The 7,195-nt window shown below is 45.6% G+C and overlaps 1 long non-coding RNA gene across 1 annotated transcript; it reads left to right on the top strand.

Annotated features, from left to right (window-relative positions):
• The first annotated feature begins 286 nt into the window (after positions 1–286).
• Positions 287–2,750, top strand: LOC120752130 (uncharacterized). Its single transcript, XR_005700602.1, has 3 exons — positions 287–410; positions 638–712; positions 2,103–2,750. It is a non-coding gene; the product is annotated as an uncharacterized LOC120752130 (long non-coding RNA).
• The last annotated feature ends 4,445 nt before the right edge of the window (positions 2,751–7,195 follow it).

Below are 7,195 nucleotides of genomic sequence, written 5' to 3'. Positions count from 1 at the left end.
TGTATGCTGTGTGTCATAGGAAAACCTCAGGTGTGGTATTCAGTTTGCTTCTCTCGTTTTCACCTGCTCCCATGAGATTTGGAGAGGTGTCAGTCCCCTGCAGGGAGGGCACTTTGTCTTAAATTAGAATAATTCCTCAATATTCAGCAGAGTCAGGTGTAATTTCAGTCACAGCATCCAAGTGGGATTTGGTCCATGCAGACTCTGTGGGTCTGTTCATTACTCTGCCCTGATTAAGCAGACACATCAGTGCATCTCCATTCCCAGTCACAGACTCCTTGGAGCTCACTCTTGAGGAGCATTAATTACTCCAATGCTTGATCCTGGGAAGCCCCTTTGCCACGCCCTCCAAATGGTGCTTCCTCTTCACAGGGCCCATGAACGGCTGGGAGACCATCACATCCCTGCAGGTGTGCTGGGAGCAGAGCTCTGGGGAGGGACCTGTGCTCCTCTTCTGCTTCTGCCAGGGAGCAGATCCGTGGAATCACATGCACAGACAGGAGACAGCCAGCAACAGGCTCCTCAGACACCCGCAATACATCACACAACAATGAAATGCACATTTAATTGGTGTTGGGGCTTGTGAAATAATTTGTCTTCTCTGAATCTGACCGCATTTTATTTCTTTTTTAAACAGCGAGGCTGATGTATAACTACCCCCAGATGTCTGCTGCTGGCAGCTGCTCAGATAAACCTATTTGGTTGTGCAAAGGTGAGTATTGTAAGAAATACGACAGTACTCTGGTCACTGCAGTATTTTTTTTGAGGTGAAAAACTGGTGGAGGATAAAGATCATGCGGCTCATGTTCATGCATGCACAGACATGCACAGCCACCTACCCTGTGTCCCTCTTGGGAACAGCCTGGCAGGAAAATTCATGAAGATTCTTTATATATATATATATATATATATATATATATGTGTGTGTGTGTGTGTGTATATATATACACAAAACCCAATCTTTTAAGTCTAATTTGCAACTCCACTGTATATTTAAGAGAGGAGAGTTCAAGATGCAGTGTCTGTAATCTGTAGTAACACAGATTCTCTGGAAAATCAGTATCCTTCCAATTGGAAGGATGCAGAGGGTTTGGATGCAGCTGGATCGGTGTCTGCAAACAGGTATGAAATGCAGAGTCCAGGATGGACTCTGGTTACATCTACCCTGAATCACAGAATATCAGGTATTTTGAACAGAATTCCAAACACTGGATCAAAAAGTACAAGGAGAGAGCAAGAGGAAGCAAGGGTTTTATCAGCTTTCTGCAGCTGTATTTCTAACTGGAATTTTTGCATACACTGATGTTCAAGTAACCCTTTTTTAATATTGTGTTGCAGTTGCCAAGAAAAACTAAATTTTTTTTTTTTTTTTTCACTTTACCTTTACAATAAAAATGGCAGGAGGGGGGGAAGGTGGTCTTAAGCAACATGAAATTCAAAGTATTTTCCAAATTAATAGTTTTTTCCTCTTTTTCTTTTATGGGACATAATTATCTTCAAATCCATTTCATGGAAAAAATTCTCAATGTTTTCCAGCTCGTGCAGACTGGTGACTGTGCTGGTGACCATGGGGGTGACAGCTGACACACAGTCACTGCCCCCAGCCCGACAGCTGAAGTTCCCAGCCTTGCATTCCCCTTTGAAAGGGGCTGCTCTTTGTGCTGGAAATAAAAACCATGAAGGTTTTGTCCTGCAGAACAACGAGATGAGCTAATCATTATTTGGCAGAATTTAAAACTTAGCCCTCACCTTTTTCACCAGCTCCTGAGCTGCTGAGTTTGACATTTTCCCACTAGGAGACAGGCTGGATTACAGCAGACTTCCCTGGCTCTGGCCTGCTGTCTGCAGCCTCATGGCCCCAGGTGTCCAGAGCTGGGTCAGGGCTTGAGAAAAGGTGCAAGGTCAAATCGAGGGGAGGTAGGGAGTCAGCCCCTGCAGACACTGCTCTCCCAGAACTGGTGCTGCCTACTTCAGGTCAGTCTCTGACCATTGGAGCAGGAGCAGTGGGCTTTGCTGTAGCTAAGAGTAAATGCTCCGCTGGAAATATCTTCACAGCTGGAAGTGGAAGCAGGAAAAAAATAACCATTGCCTTGTCTTTGTAGCACCCAGGCTGTTCTGGAGATAAGAAGAAAGAAGATCTGCACTTCCCTGAGCCCAGAGGTGTCGTTTTCCTCTGGCAGAAATAGTCCTCCCTCTTGTGTCAAAGTAACTGTAGGATTTTGCAGCAGGATCCCGTGATGCTGTACAAACCCACCTCTGTGCATCACCCTGGTGCCAGTTACCCCAGGGCCACCCCTGTGATCAGCCATTCCAACACTCACACTGAGAAAGGAGACTCACCGGGGCAGGAGGAAGAGGAAAAAGGCCCTAATTGACAGGAGTAGAAAAAAACCAATTACAGAGATGAAAGAGGCAGCTCAGGCATATGTTTCTCGGCTTCGGATCATCAGAGCTGCCAGTTCTCCTTATTTCCTAGCAAGGCTCACTCTCTCCCAAGAAGGGGCTCTGGCAGAGTGGGGCCCTTTGTGCCTGCCTGACTCACCTGAGCCCAGGTGAGCAAAGCGCCTGGTGGCAAAAGCGGCATCATTCCCGTGGGGGGGGGAAAAATGGATTGGAGGTAGATCAAAGAAAGGAGGAGGAAACAGGGAGATGAGGGAGGGGAGAAGAAAAAGTGTATCCCTAGAGAACAAACTAATCAAACCCGTGGCATTAAATAAAACAAAGCATCTCCCATTAATAATTGAGGAAGCACGCCCGCGCTGCCTGCGCCGTGGGTTTCTCGTCTGTCTGAAGAATGGAGGGAGCAAAAGGGAGCGAAGCAGGTCTGAAAGGCATCGTTTCCCTGGGTCTCTAATGAGCACTGCTGCTGTCTTTCTTCCCCCACACACCTCCTCCCCTCATTAAGCTCCCTTTTCCCCTCACCTATTTGTCATCTGCAAATGTCTTGCTCGTGGCAGGACACTGGTGTGGTGTCAGGTCTGAAGGAGGCAGCAGAGCTGCTTTGTCCTTGTGTGATGGTCAGGACTGGCCCCTGATCAGGGCATTTCTCCAAAGGAGACGGAGGGGTCAGTGTGTGGCATCTTTGTGACCCCAGACAGTATCCAAGTGTCTGATACACACAGAGACTGATTTTCTTGAGGTGGAGAGACACAGGGATGGACGTGTGAATATCTGGCTCCCACACACTTCATATCAAACAAAGATTTGGAACATTAGTTTGGAAGAAATTGGACACTTTAAATTAGGAGAGTGCAGGGTTGGTGGTATAACCCAATCTGATCTTTTTTCACTTGTGCAGATCTAATTATTTCCTATGCAGAGAGATGAGTGAGGCTCGTGGTACCCTGCCTTGCTGGCTGCAGCCACGGGTGATTGCAAAGGTAACAAATGGGGTTTAATCCAGTGGCTAAAGGGGCCAAATACAGCCCTTCAGAGCTGTATCCCACTGCCCCCAGTGTGAAGGGTTTAGTGGTAGATGGTGGCACACATGTCCCTCTTCCCAGGATGCCCCCTGAGGAAACTGCAGCTCTGTTTAGTCTGTCTATAAACATCCCCATCTGTAGGGACAAAAAAGATCTGAAAAAAAGCCTGCTTCCATTCATATTCCTGTTTGGGTTTCCAGAGTCTGGAACTGATCTGCTGCCCCATGCCTCCTGCCTGGTCAAAAGAGAGGAACAGGAAACTCCTGACATCCACCCCTGGGCTCATCCTGGCCCGTGGGCTGAGCCCAGCTCTCCCTCCACAGCGCAGGGAGCTCAGGGCCACCCAGATGGCCACAGCTGCAGGAACACAGGCCCTGGTGAAGAACAAAGCTGAGAAGGGAGCTGGAGCTTCTGACTCCTCCCAGGGCTGCGGACCAGGCTGTGCTGCCGGGCAGGGAGACAGGGCTGTGCCCTGCTGTCTCTCCAGCTTCCTTTCCAAAGCCATTTCTCCAGGCAGCGACCATTGCCAACAAAGGAGCGGCCACACACCAGACAGGGAGGACAAGGGAGACACAGACACCCTGTGGACTCACACTGCGCTGGGCAAGATAAAGGAGATGTTGTGCAACGGCTTGTTGAAAGGCAGGAGCTTTGGAATGTCTCTATAAGCAGTTTAAGAAATCTCCTAAACCTCCAGCCTCATGGATGGGGATCCAGTAGCCCTCTTTGGGGCCTGGGAATTGAGTTATTCCTATTTTAGTTTACATAAACAGAATCAAAACTGGACACGTGCATTGTTTCCAAAGGACACAGGGGTATTGTCAAGATTCTAAAGTGTACCAGAGTAGCATTGAGAGACCCAGCAAGGATCAGAGCTTTGCTTTGGTATGTTGAAACTCTTCTTCCAGAAACATGTAGTCTAAAGCTTCAACTTCAGTAGCCATTTGCTTCCAAGCCTTGGTGAGATTTGGAAGTGAATCCCCCAGCAGCAGCCCCCATGCAGGATTTGCATTGGTTTTCATCCTCGGTTTGCTGTGCTTAGGTTGGTTGGGCTCCTTTTGGAGGACACACAAGCTCTGCCACCACCACTGATTCTGTCTAGAACCAGAAGGGACCCTGCAATGTGCACAGGCTCACCTTCAGTGAGCCCTAAATTCCTGGTTTTCAGTGCTTCTGAAGGGTATGTGGATGGAAGAGAGCCAAAGGATGTTTTCAGTTTAAAGGAAATCCAGTAGCAAATTGCTGAAGTACCTGCAGTGGTGTGTAACCTATCGCTGGCTACAGCAGTGATATCAGCAGAGAAATTCTGTTAAAAATCAGTTCTACATTAAAAAGGACTCGAGGGAATCTAGAGAACTATTATTTGGACTGAAATTACTATTTGCTATACCAGTGCAAACATGTTTGTTTGCTAGTGTATCTGATGAGAGCAGTTGACTTCCACACCAGGAAAATAATTTAAAGCTATAATATAAAATGATCAGTGGACAAAAATATCAATATATAAAGGGAATAGGCATAACACTTGTAGAGGGAAGTCATCCACCACAGGTGTGTCAGAGGTTTTTGGGTGTGTTTAAGGTACAGGATAACTGAGTGTTCTTAGCTGGAAGAGAGGTGACTGTGGGGGCAGAGGGGTGAGCAAAGCTGTAGTGTCCCAGTGGAAAGAAGAAGGTGCCTGAGCTGTTTTCTCTTTGGGTGATGAGCATTACACCAAAAGAGACCTGCAGGTTCCAGGCTTTTGAAAGCAAGCTGAAGGACACACAAAAAACCACGACAGTAAGAGTGAGCAAAATGCACTGGAGGGATTACACTGTTTTTTCACACAGCACAGATCTAAATTATCAGACTCCTTGCCACAGGATGATCTTGAAAATTTTCAAGGGTTCAAAGAGATATTTGACAAGTTGATGGAAGAAAAATTCCCTAAAAACTGGATAATACAAAAGCACTGAATCAGAGTCATAAAGCCTTTATTCATATTTCTGGGTCTGGGGAAAGTACTCAGTGTCCTACCCTTGTCCTCTTCCATGGAAAACTCTCCTTTGGCCTTGACTCCTTCATCCACCTTAAGCTTTTATTGCACAGCACTCAGGGGCCACCTCCAAAGTGAATAAGAAGAATATCCTAAATGAGCAATGGAAATAAGTATTGTCAAAACACCACCAAAACTGTGAGAGTTGCAAAAGCTATTAGGGAATCCAGAGTTAAAGTGGGTTTGAAAACAAGCTGGATGGATCCATGGCAAACCCATCCATCCTGGGCTAGTAGACATGATGCCCCAGAGGCACTGAGACACTTGCAAGTGCCTGTGCTGCTGGTGGTTTGGGGCCCTGTGGAGGTAAGGAACGCTCAGTTTCCTGTCTCCTCTCTTAAATATCCAGCATTATCTGTTGTAAAAAATATACAGCATCCCTTTTGGCAGATGGCTTTAAAGAATGTTATCCCTCATTGCTGCAGGAGCCTATGGAGACTTTTATCAGCTCCAAGGTTTTATCACTCAGAGGAAGGGCTCCAGCCCAAATACGCAGGTGGGGAAATGATGCACTGGCACAGGTACAGCTCTCTGGGGATTATTGACTCCCTGAACCTGCTAAACCTGGGCTTAGTGGAAGCCTGAGCCTTCAGTTTAAGCTCAGCTGCTAAGCTCAGCCATCTCTCCAGCTGACACAGGTCCAGCCTCCTCCATCCAGCTTGCCTTTGAAAGTCCCTGTGCACAGCCTTCTCCAGGGAGGAAGGACCCCATCACAAAGGAAATTTTGTTCAAGCTGAGCCTGAAGCACTGACATTTTTTTCTCTGAGCAAGCCAAAGACATTTCTTCAAGCTGCACAAAAATCTATATTCACCAGACATTAGCAAGATCTAAACCAGATCTTGTAGCAAAGGAAGCCTATCTTAAAAATATCTTGGATTTATGAAGATGCTACTGCATTATAAAGCCAGTATATTCAGCATTTCTATAAAGAGATTTTACCCAGGTAATCACATTTAACTCCAGCTTCCATCCCTGCAGCTCGCTAATCTGTGAGGGCATGTTGATAACATACAGGTTTTTCAGTAGGAAATTCACTAAGTTCTAAGAAAAAGTCATTTTATTTCCATGAAAAGCACAGAGCAAATTTGCTTTAAAACCTTTATTTCCCCATACAAATTGATAGAGGAAAAGTCCATGGTCTTCCTGGGGTTCAGCTCTGTAGAAAGTGGGGATATGGAAATAGAACTGAATGGAAACAAGATTTTATTGTGTTCATATTTGCAGCACTGCAAACCCCATTACCATAGCAAAATAAAACATTTTTCTAATCAAAAGAAGGATTATATGAGCTACTGGCACTGAGAGGAAACTAATTACATGTTTAAGTGCTATATTTGATATTTAAAAGACTTGGTAGGGAAGGTAGAGGGTTCTCTTTTTTAAGAATGACATTTCTCAAAAGGATGCTTGGATTCCCATGAGAGTAAAATACCTTCAGTTTACATGGCAAGTGTCAGAAGTGTATGTCTCACTCCTGATACATTTTTGATTCCACAACATAATCATAATACGTCAGACACGCTAAGAAGTTGCTGAAAAAACGTGTTGATGGAAGAAATATGAGTTGAATTCCTGTAGAGCCCTTCCAGAATATCAATGAGTAGACTGATCCAGCAGGAATATACACAAAGACCTGATGCATTGAAAAAACCCCTGTTGCTGCAAGTTGTGTGATTAACATAGCTGTCAGATGCTTGTTGTTCTCTCTCTCCCCCTTTCTAAAATCATAGCTTAAAA

Source organism: Hirundo rustica, chromosome 4, assembly GCF_015227805.2.
Source record: "Hirundo rustica isolate bHirRus1 chromosome 4, bHirRus1.pri.v3, whole genome shotgun sequence".
NCBI lineage: Eukaryota > Metazoa > Chordata > Aves > Passeriformes > Hirundinidae > Hirundo > Hirundo rustica.
This window is presented reverse-complemented; position numbering and strand designations above follow the sequence as displayed.